A 15,344-nucleotide genomic window follows, 5' to 3' on the forward strand; every position below is an offset into this window, starting at 1 on the left:
CATCGTTTATCTCCACTTTGTCCTAGAGCCTTCCGGCAGGTAATAACTTGGTAATACAGTAAAATATATTACTGAATAATGAAATTCTGTATTAAAACCTAATAAAAATGTAACAAGGATAAAAATTAGTAAAAATATAATGAAATAAGCTGGGGAACCTGACACCCCCCCTATTAAAATATCAGCAGAGCTATGCCAATTAGATATAGCAAAGAGAATTACTCAACAAATTAAAAAGTAAAGAGTCATTGGCCGTGGTCACACTCACCATTAATTCCATCCCTAACCCGTTGCTATTATACCCTGCAGCTTTTTTACAACGAATTTCCTGATCAGACATCCCTCCATCCTTCAGTTCTAAGCAGCGTTGGTCCCGTCGTTGGTTGATCAGAGGTCTCAACCGGACCTCATTTTTTGAGATGGCATTCCACACTCGCCCAAGCGCAGTATCGTAAGATATCGTGCTTGGCTTTTTTTTTTTTAAAGGTGCCAGAAAAGGTGGGCGATCTCCCCCCCCCCCCCATTTAAACACCTGGAAAGGAAGGGGAAGCCCAGGAGTTCTTTTTGCTGTCTCTCTGCCTGGCGGGGAGACAACAAACGTGGAGGATCTTCCTCCCCCCCATTTAAACACCCCAACATGGTGTTTAAATGGGGGAAGGAGCACGGCAACTCTCTTTGCTGTCTCTCCGCCTGGCAGGGAGATGGCAAAGGTGGGCAATCTGCCTCCCGCCCCATCTTCCTCCCCTGGCAGGGAGACAGCAAAGGTGGGCAATCTGCCTCCTGCCCCATTTAGGAAAGGTCCCCTGTGCAAGCACCAGTCGTTTTCGACTCTGGGGTAATGCTGCTTTCACAAAGTTTTCACGGCAGACCTTTTACAGGGTGGTTTGCCATTGCCTTCCCCAGTCATTACACTTCCCCCCCTCCCCCAGCAAGTTGGGTACATATTTTACCGACCTCGGAAGGTTGGAAGGCTGAATCAACAATTGCTGGCGCAATGATATCATTTGGAGTGGGCTCTCGTAGGAAGCGGATGTGCGCTTGCGACGAGTTGGCTACAATGGAGCGTTCAAACATAGAAAGTACGTGCGGGAGTCGTCGGAAGCATTCTTATTCCGGATTTAATGTACTATCAAAAAAGTCCGCATCTCAGTCGTGGCAGTTCGGGACACGAACGAGCCAACGACCATTGCCAGATGCTGATGTTTGGACAACCACATAAAATCCGACATGCATCTGGCTTTCATCCATGCCCATCTCATCAGTTTATGTGCGTCTGACCTCGGTCATTGAGGTCTGAGGACTTTCATCTGAGGATACAGTTCCTCAAGAACTCAAACATTTAAAGAGTCAATTTTTAAAAAAGCATGAAACTGAAGAACAGTTAACCAAGACACATTACTTATTAAAATCTGTCTCTTTATTAGCTGACAGGAAAGTGGCTTTTAGACCAACATTTTTTTAAAAAAAAATAGAATTCAGACAACAAATGGCCCTGTCAAACCTAAGTTTCTGGGATAATTGAATTAAAACACATTATTAAAGCTAGAATTGTTAAACTTGTCAAAGAACATGTGTTGATGAAGAAAAGTCAACAATATGAGTTTACAAAGGCAAGTCTGCTTTACTAAACTATTAATATTTTCTGTGGGTATCAGCAGATAAACAGACCAGGATGAATATAAATGCTTTTAATTAAAACCTGCTTTTTGAAAAACATATCCCACACTTCAGCCTATAAGCCCATAAAGCAACTAAAAAAAGTTAAACTTTAAAAAAATACCTAAAACCAGAAGAATAATAAAAAAAAGGAAATCCACAAACTGTAAACTGGTGACTGGTCAAAGACTGGGAATTAAGGACAGATAGACTGTCTTCATTGGGAAGAACAGAAAATAGTGGGATCCCTCCTAACAAATTTAGCTTTTAAAACATGTAACTATCATTTTATTTTTATTGCTTTTTATTTAACAGGGTCTATAATGAGGTTGCCAGGTTTATAGGTTTAATTATTAGGTACAAAATCCAAAACAGGGAATAAACATCTCCAAAACAGACTTTCCCAACCAGATTTCTAGCCAATAAAGTGCCAGATGGCAGGCTATATTAATAATTACACAAATGTGCTTTGTGGGTGAATAATCCTTTATATATAGTACTCTTTCATATATCAGTATTTAGAATATTTCATCCAAGAAAGAACTGCTGGGTTTATCTAGCACAATATTATTATTATTTTTGCCACTGTGTGACACAGAGTGTTGGACTTGGATGGACCATTGGCCTGATCCAACATGGCTTCTCTTATGTTCTTATGTTCTTTAATTTTGCTATCGATAGGAGCCTGTCGAATTCTGACTTCATTTCCCTTCTCTGTCTTGCTCCCTGCTCTTCTTTTTATGGGTTTCATGCTAAACTGAGGAGTGGGAGGGAGCAGGTTATATAGAAAGAAGTGCCAGTTGAGTTTCCCATACTGAAGGCAATAAGCAACAGTTTTATCTGATGCACCCACGTAAAAGGGATGCTGCTGTATGAGTTACTGCTACATCTGCATGATCTATTAAACCAATAATAAAGGGGTGAGGAGATTTTTTCAAGATTATGTTTATTCTGCAAGCAATGGTCAGGCTTTTTAGGGGATTTCTTCCTCCCAAACTAGTACATATTTCTTCAAAACAGCTGGCACATTTTTGTGGGGTTCTTTTGCAATCCAGTTGCAGCAGATTTATGGATACCTCATAAGGTTTTCAAGGCAAGAGACAGATGTGGTTTCCATTACCTGCCAGTTTGGTGTAATGGTCAAGTGCGCAGAAACTAATCTTGGAGAACCAGGTTTGATTCCCCACTCTTCTACATGCACCTGCTGAGTAACCTTGGGTCAGTCATAGTTCTTGAAAGAGCTGCTTTCTCAAGAGCAGTTCTCAAAATAACTCTCTCAGCCCCCCTACCTCACAGGGTGTCTGTCGTGGGGAGGGGAAGGGAAAGAAGATTGTAAGCCACTCTGAGACTCTGAATGAAGGGTGAGATATAAATCCAATCTCTCCTCCTGCTCCTTTTCCTCTTCCTCCTCCCCCAACCCTAGATTTCTTTGGTGCTCCCACATCCAAGTGCTAACCAGGGCTAGACCCTGCTTACCTTCCAAGATTTGACAAGACTGGGGTCTCCAGGTCATAGCAAACTGTTATTTGTCACCGTGGGGGGTGGAATCCTTCCTCCACTATAAGTTCTTTTTCATTTAAGAGAACTGACTATTGGGCAATTAATATTACTGTCATGAACATCTACTTGCTAGTAGCTGTGACATTACTAGTATGGGCAACAAACCCCCTTCGCTGCCATTCTAAGGAAAAGGAAAGGAAAGGTCCCCTGTACTAGCACCAGTCGTTTCACAGCAGACATTTTACGGGGTGGTTTGCCATTGCCTTCCCCAATCTTTTACACTTTTCCCCAGCAAGCTGGGTACTCATTTTACCGACCTCGGAAGGATGGAAGGCTGAGTCAACCTTGGGCCGGCTACCTGAATCCAGCTTCCACCGGAAGCGAACTCAGGTCGTGAGCAGAGAGTTCAGACCACAGTACTGCAGTACTGCTGCTTTACCACTCAGCACCACGGGGCTGCTTCTAAACCAACAATTAAAACTTAATTTTTTAAAAAAGATGCTTGTTTGAATGCTTCCTGATGTACCACTCCAGGGGTGTACTTATCTAGCATTGTAAAGTATTAATATAAACACCTGGTGAGCACACAAGGTTGTTCAATCCTCTATAGCACTGTTTAACCATCTGGTGAAATTTTTCCCTCACTTTTTCTTGCTTTCTACCTTAATTTGATTTAGTCTGTTCCAGGGCTTTTTTCCCTTTGTATGTAGCAGGAACTCCTTTACATATTAGACAACACCCCCCCCCCCCATGTAACCAATCCTCCAAGAGCTTACAGTAGGCCCTGTACTAAGAGCCCTGCAAGCTCTTGGAGGATTGGCTACATCAGGGGTGTGTAGCCTAATATGTAAAGAAGTTCCTGCTACAAAAAAGCCCTGTTCACTCCCCCCTGTCCAGTGTTAGAGCTGCATATCCACAGTTTTAAAAAATAAGAGGGAAGAGTGAGTACTTGATGATTTCCCATGTAGGAATACTTTCTACATTCACAATAATGAATGCATGATATGATACCACTGCTGTACCATCATTTTACCTCCATCCTATCCAGAGACTTGTTTTTGTGTGTAAATTCCCTAGATGTAGCATCTTCCTGATCTTTGTCCTCATACAGAAAAACAATTCTGGGCTTCCTGATTAATCGTAATGGTCTTTCTCATCTTCCTGAAGGCTTCTTTTATTGCTATAGCAGACCTCCTGAGTAATTTGATCAGCTGTAGCTTGGAAAGGATCAGGGAAGCTGGAGTTCTTGTCTGAGGAAATAGAGGAATCTTAATCCCATTCCGAATTGGTGCCAAGACTGCTGTCAGGCATATTTGGACAGAAAAATACATTATTATTCTCTCCCCACCCCTGCAAATTTCTAAAGGAAACCTGATGTGAAAGCAACTCTTCCTGCTTATTAGAGGAGGTCTGTTGTTCGTCCAAATGACTCAAACCTTCCACTAACGTAAACTGGAGATTCTTTTATTTTTCAGTTCTTGATTAATTCCACAGGTTCCAAATCTCACAGTGGTCAGAATATTGCTCAATAGGAAATATCAGCTGTACAACATATTATGGCTTCTTATATATCTATATCTATATATCTATATCCAGGAGTGGAATTCTAGCAGGAGCTCCTTTGCATATTAGGCCACACTCCCCTGATGTAGCCAATCCTCTAAGAGCTGACAAGGCTCTTTTTTGTAAGCTCTTGGAGGATTGGCTACATCAGGGGTGTGTGGCATAGTATGCAAAGGAACTCCTACTAGAATTCAACCCCTGTCTATATATATTTTCTAAATTATGTAGCATTGTCAATTCCAAATGGAAAATTTCTGAAGGGGTGGAGCTTGGGGAGGGGAGTGACTTAGTTAGGTATAGTGCCATATAATCCAAAGCATCCATTTTCTCCAGGGGAGCTGAACTCTGTAGTCTGATGGTCAGTTGTAATTCCACAATATCTCCAGCACCACCCCCTGGAGGTTGGCAGTCCTATACAGTACAGCCATGTGGGTATATAGGAGTTATTACAATATTATTGTATTTGCTGGTGTAGTGGTTAAGTGTGCGGACTCTTATCTGGGAGAACCAGGTTTGATTCCCCACTCCTCCACTTACAGCTGCTGGAATGGCCTTGGGTCAGCCATAGCTATCACAGGAGTTGTCCTTAAAAGGGCAGCTGCTGTGAGAGCCCTCTCAGCCCCACCCACCTCACAGGGTGTCTGTTGTGGGGGAAGAAGATATAGGAGATTGTAAACCGCTCTGAGTCTCTGATTCAGAGAGAAGTGCGGGGTATAAATCTGGAGTCTTCTTCTACTACTTAGAAGGGGGCCATATTTATTCCTTATCTTTCTTAAAGGCTGTTTACAGGACCCAATACCAGATACATAATAATAAACAACTAGTTTCAGGCTGTTTTTCTGAAGCAGCAGAATAGAGTTTGAGTCCAGCGGCACCTTTAACACCAACAAAGTATTATTCAGGGTATAAGCCTTCATGTGCACACAGACTTTGTCAGATACGTGGAAATAGAACTGAACAACCATTACATATAGGTCGAAGGTGAGGAGGGTGTTGCCAGTGTGAGATTATCTACAACATGGCTGGCTGGGTAGAAGAGATGAAGAAAGTTGGGAGTTTTTAGGCAAAGGCAGGAAGTGTACTTTTGGCCCTCCTCAATGTTACAGGTACCCCGCATAACCTTTTATGGTTGCATAAACAAGTTCTTGTCCCTTGTATCAGATTCCTACTACAGAGACATGCAGTTCCCTACAAATAATTCATCAAAACTCTCTTCTGTGTACCTGCAGTTTGCTTATAGCAAAAAGAAACCACTGATGATGGATAGCTGGTTAAAATCACACAAAAATCTGTCAACGGCTTGCCCTCCTAGGCAGTGGTGTCAGGGTTATTGTTTTCATCTACTTTGACCTTTGGACTTCCAGGACAGATGTCTGCAAATGCCGCCCCCCCCCCCAGTTTTTGGTGGTTATGCGTTACTTGTGTTGCAACCTTGAGATGTGTCATTGTTCTCTCCATACTTCTGCCTGGTGAAGGCTAGGGTCAGATATTCCAAATCGAAAAGGCATTATTCAGCTCTGTATTTGAAAAGCGCCAAAAGAGAGATAATACCTGCCAGTTTCTGCAATTTAGAAACAGTTGCTGTCTTCAGCTAAGTGCAGGCCACTAACACTGACGTGAGAGGATTTGTGCTGATCCTAGAATCATTGTAAAGCTCCCCCCCCCTTCCCGTTTCTGCACCTATTTTTTAAATTCAGTAACAAACAGAAAAGCTTCACTAAAAGGAAAGGGGAATAGCAAAAGACAGAAAAATAAACAGTTTTAGAATTAGTGTTTCAGCCTCCTGCTGCGGGTGGGGTTTCCCCAAGTTTTGGAGCTGACCAGTGTGTGTGAGGGGGATCCCCGCCCCCAAAGAGTTCCATCACACCTGATGTGTCCAGTGCGATGTCATCACCCAGAAGTGACATCATCGCACTAGGCACACTCTAGCTATTTGGGTAAAAACTCTATGGCACAATTACATCATTACAAAACTTAGGGCAATGGAACCCCCGGGGTCCAACAGAGATATTGGATTCTCATCTCACTACACAACTAAGTAACTTAGTTCTTGTTTATACACATAATTTTAACTTTGTTGGTCTTAAAGGGGTCACTGGGCTCAAATTTGGTTCTCACACATTTTAAACTCCTTTATTATCTGAATGTCAATCTGCTGCCATTTACATGTCCCAGCAAATGTGTTAATCCAATCTTGACTGTGTTCATTGCTCTGTTACTTATGCATCTTGACTGTACTCAGCTCTTTCTGGCAATTAACCCACCCTTACCTGCATGCAATACTTGAGGAAATCTGATTTACTGTGTGAACTTGGGCACGTGCATTTTTATTGCAAAGTATCTGAGGAAGTGTGCTTGCACACAGAAGCTTATACTTTACATAGAAATTGGTTTGTCTTAGAAAACCGTAGGAGGCCATGGAGGGAATGGAGGCAACCTCTTTGGGTGCCTGGGGGTTCCATTGCCCTGAGTTTTGTAATGAGTGTAAAGGTTGTAATTCAGCAGTCTCCTGTTCCATTCTTTTTCTGAAATGACGTTGCAGTAAAACAAGTTGCTCAGCTTTATGAAGCTTGATTTCAGATTTGTGTCCATTCGTCTTTTGGTATATTCCCAGGCCATAATGGCACTGGGTTCAGCTGTTGGGCAGTAGTTGGTAGGGTTGTGCCACTGGGCTGGTCACTATTCGGTTGGCACAGGGCTCTGCTGCTTAGCAACAGTGAATTCAATGCACTGTTTCTGTGCTGTGGTTCTTGCAGAAAGCACCCCGAGATTTGTCATTCAAAGAGATTCTCAGATTTGAACCAAGGTCCTGTGTGTGGCACTGGCACTGCCACAGTGGCACATGCCCTGCTGGGTAGATAGCACTGTTATGCTCCTTGCAAACAAGCACTCTCACCACAATTGACTTTCCACTGCCTCTTCCTTACATGTGCACACACACACACTAAAGAATAACACACACACACACCCCACATCACTCTCAGTTGCTTACCAAGTATTGGAATAATCAGCTCTTACCACAAATTCATGTGACATAGGCAGGCTCAAGGCTACGCCAAATCAACTAGTTGTTAGCTAATTTAAAGTCACCCTTCATCAATTCTTTGAGCTCCCCTAACTTTTCTTTGTTTTGTTTTTTGGAGGGGGGCAGAATGCTCTTTTTTTTCTTATTGATTTCCTACGGGTTGCTTTCTTTTGCCATATCAAGTTGGAATTTAACTTTTTGGAGTCATTAGGGAGCTCCGCTGATTTACTGCCCATCACATGTTGTATTTCTTTGTATGCAGCAGGTCCTCCCCTCCCACCTACAATGCTATGATAAATGTAGTTTTTGGCCCTCACCTCCACCCCTGAATCAGTCTTACGTAGGAGAAAAAGCAAGTCTGGTCTGGATGTTGGGGGTGGAACGTTTGGAATCTCTCTGATCTTTTTCCAGGGAACATTTCTCCTAACAAGGACAAGGTACAAGGAAACTTTTCTTCCACTGTGTTTAATGCAAGGTCTCCAGCTCTGTGTATACTTTTTAAAAGAATAAATTAAGCACAATTTAGCTAGACCCTTCAGTATTAGGGGGAAAATGGAGATGTGCTAGTAATCGTAATTATATTGAATAGTTTCGATTCAAGATATACAGAGAAAACACCTCCCCATTCAAATATCTAAATGCGCCATTTGGGATGTACTAGTATTTGATAAATTAGCTTCTCAGAACATCTAACAAGAAGTTCCACTATGCAAAACCACTTTTATAAAGTGTTGGTTTTCTTTTTTCAAATATATTGAAAACTCTAATAAAGAATATTGTAAAGTACCTGAAAAATACAAAATTTTTATATTTTGTTGATTGGAAAGGAGAGATTTAATACTTATATTAATCACTATATGTATTTATAAATAAGTATATGACCCCTAGACAGCACAGTTGTTAATTATGCTTTGTTTAACAATTGTAATTCTTTTACTCTGTATTGATTGATTATAGTAATGTTATACTTATTGAATTATTTAAATAAACAGTTAAAATGTAAAAAAATAAAAATAAATGTGGCATTGAGATCTCCTGTCCTGAGAACAGTCTGCAGCTTTGGATCCTAAACTCCATATCCTCATGCAAGCTATTTTATTCCTTACCCAAAGTGGTATTTGTAGTTGGGTTGTGCAAAAAAAAAAACCTTGGTAAAATTTGGATTCCAGAGTATTTGGGGGCAAAGATATTTGGGGGGCCAAATATCTCTGAATATCAGATTTGGTGCTGGAATCTGATTTGGGAGATATTCAGCCATTCCTGAATATATGGCTCCATTATATCCTATGGGCCATTGAAGTCAATGCAAGAACATAGGATGTAATGTCTGAGGTCTGGGGGGAGGGGTTTTGTGGGAGAGGCACCAAATTTGCAGTGTAGCCCTCAAGTTTAAAAAAGAGTGGACCAGGGGGGTCCAATTTTAGGGGCACCCAAAGAGGATGCTCCTACCCAAGCATTGTTTTCTATGATGGGAAAAACGTCTTCCTTGGCACTGCCCACTTCTGGGTGGGGTCTCTGCACTCTGTTCTTTTGTGGGGAGTTTTAGGGAGTGGGCCCATGGTGCTGGGGTGGTCTGATACCCCCAGGGGGTCTCTCCTGAATGGAAAAAGTCCCCCTTAATTCCACCCCCAGGGGCCGCAGGAGGGCTGTGGGTCCATCACACCTCCTTTCTCCATTCCCCACTTCTCTCTCCTTCAGATTTTGAGGTCCCTGGGGTGGGCTGATGGGCTTCCACAATTCCCCAACCTTCTGCTGTGAATTCTGAGCAGGCGCGTGCCAGCAGCCTGCCCCCTCCCCGGCTAAAGCCGTTTTTGTTTTTTTCCTACCTCATTGTATCTCTACCCAGTCCCATAGGCTATGGCCTTGCAGGTGTCCCCATTCCTGAGATATCACAGAGGGTGGGGGAAGCCCCCATGCCCTGAAGTACTGTTGTTGAGGCTGCTGGCCCTTTAACTCCTGGAGCAATCTCTATGAGTTGCCAACTTGCTGAGCTGCGACACCAGCAAATGCATGGCTGTGATTGACTGTTGGGTCCCCTTCCCCACCCCGATCCCAGGGAAGTGAAAAAAGAGGCAGGGAAAGCCCAGAAACAGTGGGAAAGGAGGTAAGTGCACCTTTTAATTTTAAATCCCCTTTCCCACCACTATCCAGGAGCCCCAAATACTGCTGAATACTTATTCAGGTGGCTGTATTTGGTGCCTGAATAACATCAAAGGTTCTGATTCAGCTGTATTCAGTGACAAATGCAGCCAAATCAGCTGGTATTTGGGGTTGTATTTGGTTCAGCTGAACCAAATACACACCCCTAATTTGTAGCACTAAGGAAACATCTTGAAATTATTTTTTAAAATTATTTTTAAAAATTGGCTGGGGAGTGTCTAGCCACATTTGGGCATGTTTCATTCTGTGAAAAAATTAGGAAGGCAGACTATGAGTACTGGCTTTTTGGATCCTAGAGGGAAGATGCAGCTCCAATCTTTGTAGGTGGGATAAAGCTTATCTGTCAGAATAGTCTTACTGTTACTTGATCATTCCTGGGTAAAAACTGGTATATGGAAGGCTGCCAGCTGACTTGGAGAAATACATCCTGTCCCTTTAATAAAGACATAATGTATGGAAATAGGCAGTTGAAGTTCTCCATGGCATGGAGGTAAATAACATAAATCACAATCTGATAAATAGCATCCCATTAAGTGCCTATTAAAGGGACAGAATATTTTATCTAGAGGTCAGCTGATAACCCTAGGAGCAGGGCAGCAGTCAAGGGGAATGGTGCTTGGTTATCACTTTGAGGATTTCTTTCCTTCTTTTTAACACTTATGTCATATGGTGGCTGCACTCAGATCCGAGTTCATGAATGCAGCCTGAGATCTCTAAAGAAAGCGATGTCCATAACATTATAGCAACCTCATTTTGCACATAGGGGAATTTGTATCACAGAATTACAGCTTCATTTGAGCCAGATTGTACCCACCCTCTGTCCCCAGACCTGTTTTCAATTCCACAGCATAACTGTTGCACATGTAAAATAATAATAAAATACAGTGCCTCTGGGCATATTCAAAATGCCTTTCCATTATCCCTGAGTAAATTGAAGTCTCCCCTCTAAGATTATGGCAAGGACATTCAGATCAAAAGGCATGGATTCTAGGCAGGCTTTAGCCCTGTAAACTCTCTTGGAGCAAAAAGTGCAGAGATGTCTGCTACAACTCAGTAAAAGCGAGAGGCATCTTTGTCCCTGGCCTTTTGCAAAGAGGTAGGTAGTTCTTATTGCTTCGCAGTGAATGAAATTGAACAATTTGCCCCCTGTCAGTTCAAGCATTATTCTTTTTCCAGTCAGAGTTCAAACCCCCTTGCACAAATTGAGTCAGCACAGCTATTGCTACTGTTATAGTTATAACTTTTGCTGCAGATAATTAGAGTTTACGGCTAAAGAGTTCTATTTATACTAATGCAGTAGTGGGGTCATGAGTAGTAGTTCAAACACTTGTTTTCAATGAGTAAATATTTAACTATGAAATAAACCTGAAGCTCAAATACAGCTGATTGGCTCATGCATGAGACCGGAAGCATCCAATACCAAGTTACGTGCCCTGCTTTTAGCATTATGTCTAAATTTTGAATTTCAGTTAGTTTAAGGCAGGTCCATTTAGGGCTTTTCCCAGGGATTCTGTGCAAAGCTGCAGCACATAAGAACCCTGCAAAGTTGCCTTATGCCTGTGTCAAACTGGCAGAGTACCCCACCTTCCTGCATTGTAGGTATGTCCAGAACTCAGTGGTAGAGCATCACCATTTCATGTGACATAAGAACATAAGAGAAGCCATGTTGGATCAGGCCAATGGCCCATCCAGTCCAACACTCTGTGTCACACATAAGAACGTAAGAGAAGCCATGTTGAATCAGGCCAGTGGCCCATCCAGTCCAACACTCTGTGTCACACAGTGGCCAAAAAAACCAAGTGCCATCAGGAGGTTCACCAGTGGGGCCAGGGCTACTGGAAGCCCTTCCACTGCACCCCCCCAAGCACCAAGAATACAGAGCATCACTGCCCCAGACAGAGAGTCCCAACAATATGCTGCAGCTAATAGCCACTGATGGACCTCTGCTCCATATGTTGATCCAATCCTATAAGAACATAAGAGAAGAAACATGATACCAAGTTCAAACCACAGCACACTTGGTTAAACTGTGATTTTTAGTGGGGCTATATGGGTCCCCAGGGGGTGATCTGTAAATATTGAGGGGCATTTTGAACTTTTAGAGACAAATGGGGGGCATTTGGGACTTAGGCAGCCTCATCTCCTCACCAACAATGGCTCCTGACTCTCAGTGGAAGAGAGCTGTTTTATCCTGCTCACTCTACCCTGAAGATAAAATCCTAGATTTCTCCTGGAAGGGCTTTTCTTAAAAAATGGCACATAATGAATAGAAATCAAAGATGAATGCTGCTCTCTATTTGGTATAAAAACAAATAAAACATTATCCATGCATGAGACTATGTGTGATGAGCTATGTTCCCTCTAAGCTGCAGAGACTTGTGAGCAAAAATTCTACTTTGTGAGCTACTGGCATTAAAGTTGTGAGCTACAGCATAAATTATTGTGCTCTGGGGTCATCCTTCCTGAGCTAAGACAAAAATGTGTGAGCTGGAGGTTAAAAAACTGTGAGCTAGCTCACGCTAACTCAGCTTAGAAGGAACACTGGTGATGAGCTTCCAGAAAGAAAACAATAATGTAGACAGTGTAACATGGAGGTGAGCCATTTTAGGTCCCTGTTGGTGAGAAAAGCGGGGTTTAAATGAAACCAGTCAATCAATCAATTAAGTAACAGCATGCGAGAAAAATAAGGGAAAAACAAGTTATCAAAAATGGCAATTTTGTAGTAATAATTTTAAAAAACCGTCATTAGCAATGTCAGGGTGACACTCTGCTTTTTGGGCAAAACTCTATGGTAAAAATGGTTACAACCACAGAGTTTTCCCCAAAAGTAGTGCGCCACCCTGATGATGGTGTCACTTCTGGAAGCGATGTCAGTGTGTTGCCAACGTTATACGGGGATGTCAGTTTGAGGATGGGGTTTCCCCCCAGTGGCCCAGAGCCCACAAAAGCAAGGGATCCCCTGCCCCCACCTGGGGACTGGCAAATCTACAATGCCATAGAGTGCACACTCCAAAGCAGCATAGGGGAGGGATGGTGGCTCAGTGGTAGAGCATCTGCTTGGTAAGCAGAAGGTCCCAGGTTCAATCCCTGGCATCTCCAACTAAAAAGGGTCCAGGTAATAGGTGTGAAAAACCTCAGCTTGAGACTCTGGAGATCCACTGCCAGTCTGAGTAGACAATACTGACTTTATTTATTTAATTTATTTATTTTATAATTTATATCCCGCCCTTCCCAACAAGTGGCTCAGGGCGGCTCACACTTTGATGGACCAAGGGTCTGATTCAGTATAAGGCAGCTTCATATGTTCACATGTTCCTCTAGAGGAACTGATCCTTGTAGTCTGGAGATCACTTGTCATTCTGGGAAATCTCCAAGTCCCACCTGGAAGTTGGCAACCTTACTATAACAGTTGGGTAGGTTCGTAGAGATGTATGTGATCCTTCAGACAAGGCAAGGCTGCTTCCTTTATATGGGATAATTAGGATACATATCCCGTGGCAACCTGTGCTGGAGACTGCTTGAAAGGTAAAAATAAGCCAAAGAAAAGACATCCAGATGGCTCGAGCAAAGTAGTCTGTGGGGGAGGAAAGAGATTGCAGATGTTGGGAGGGAGGGAGCCTGTGGAAAGCTGAGGACAAAAAAGCATGGTAGTTGATAAAAGTATGAGGGGTCTGATGGATACATCAATAGATAGATCTAAATAACATTAGCCATCCCTGTATACAGGGGTGGAATTCTAGCAGGAGCTCCTTTGCATATTAGGCCACACACCCTTGATGTAGCCAATCTTCCAAGCGCTTACAAGGCTCTTTTTTGTAAGCTCTTAGAAGACTGGCTACACCAGAGGGCATGGCCTAATATGCAAAGGAGCTCCTGCTAGAATTCCACCCCTGCCTGCATATTTATATATTCCATTGGCAGCCCTTGAGAAAGACATGTAATGAGGGCTGATTTGACATGACCAGTTTTCTCACATGATGACTGCAGCTGTGACACCGTGGCTCCTACAAAGAGGGCCATGTGACAATGTGTACATGGTAACTGCCAATCAAAAGTTAGATGTGACATAATGAGCATATTATTATATTTAGCCAGAGGACATGTGGATGTGGAGATGGCCTCTGTAGTGTGGGCTGCAAACACCTTTCAGAATGAAGTGCTCGTTATTAGGATCGGCAGGCAATTTTCAGTGTTTGCAGCTCGTCAGGTTTGCAGTTTGGGCTGGATTCATGCATGTTCTTACCAGTCCTGACATGGTTGAATTCATTCACTTGATGCATATGGGTTCACACAAGTATATCTGCAAAGGGGTGATTTTGATGTGTTACTGCTGAAACTCATGGTTATGTTTGCTGAGAATGAATGGGACTGTATGAGACAGCTGAAGTATGTAAAAGATAATGTAAAACAATCCTAATCATGTATGCTCAGAGGAAAGCCCCACTTGGTTCAACAGAATTTACTTCCTAGTAAATGTGTTTAGGATTGTAGCCTAAAACTGTTACATATGGGCACTCTACTCCAACATGGGACATACAGAAGGAGGTACCCACTCTTGTCGTTAGTGTGCATATAGAAGTGCACATGGATACTTATCTACATTTGCATTGCAACTCTAATCCAAGCCCCATTAAACTGGATGCCAAGGCCAGCCCTGCCACTAAGCAAACTTGGTGATTGCCTAGGGCACTTGTCTTCTGGGGCGCTGAATTGGGTGCCCCCATGTGATCCAGTGACGTTATCAGTGCAGGGGGGGCACCAGAAGTTGTCTAGGGTGCCAGACTTATAAGGTACTTCCCCCTAAAATTCCCTCTCTTTGTTTCAGGTAGAATTCTACCCCAAAGGGACACTTTGGTACCTGTTTCAAAAGACCTAGCCTTCTCTGCAGGAAGCACATAATCTGGAGCAAGGCTTTTTTTTGAGCAGGAACGCAGTTCTGGCTGGCTTGGAACCAGGGGGTGTGGCCTAATATGCAAATAAGTTACTGGAACAATGGTGATGTCAGAGGGAGTGGTCTAACATGCAAATGAGTTTCTGCTGGGCTTTTACTGCAAAAAAAAGCGCCCTGATCTGGAGCATACATGAAACAAGAAACTTGCATTAGTGCAGGCCTTGATGTGCTTCTTAAGGGCATAAATAACACCCTTTAGACTGCAGGGCTTTCAATCTTTACTGCCTCCCTTTTTTCAGAATGGAATTGACTTTGGAACTGAACAGAAAACAGAACTGTGCTTCCATACCTGCTTGTGTGCCTCGCTGTTTGCAGAAAGAATAAATAAAAAGCTTTGTGAGACCTCTTCCATCTCTATCTTGCAGAGACATTGGCTTTGGTGTGGCTGGCTGGCAATGAAGTTTACTGTTCGGGAGAGATGGCCTATAATTAAATGTTCATATGCTGTCAAAACACTGACAGTTACAAAATGCTTCAGCTGCTAACTCA

At 42.8% G+C, this 15,344-nt stretch overlaps 1 protein-coding gene across 1 annotated transcript in view; it reads left to right on the forward strand.

Annotated features, from left to right (window-relative positions):
* LOC132575754 (voltage-dependent L-type calcium channel subunit alpha-1C-like) overlaps positions 1-15,344 on the forward strand; it is a 621,373-nt gene that overhangs the window by 112,257 nt on the left and 493,772 nt on the right. The gene's annotated exons all lie outside the window — the stretch shown is intronic.

This window comes from Heteronotia binoei, chromosome 8, assembly GCF_032191835.1.
Source record: "Heteronotia binoei isolate CCM8104 ecotype False Entrance Well chromosome 8, APGP_CSIRO_Hbin_v1, whole genome shotgun sequence".
Lineage (NCBI taxonomy): Eukaryota > Metazoa > Chordata > Lepidosauria > Squamata > Gekkonidae > Heteronotia > Heteronotia binoei.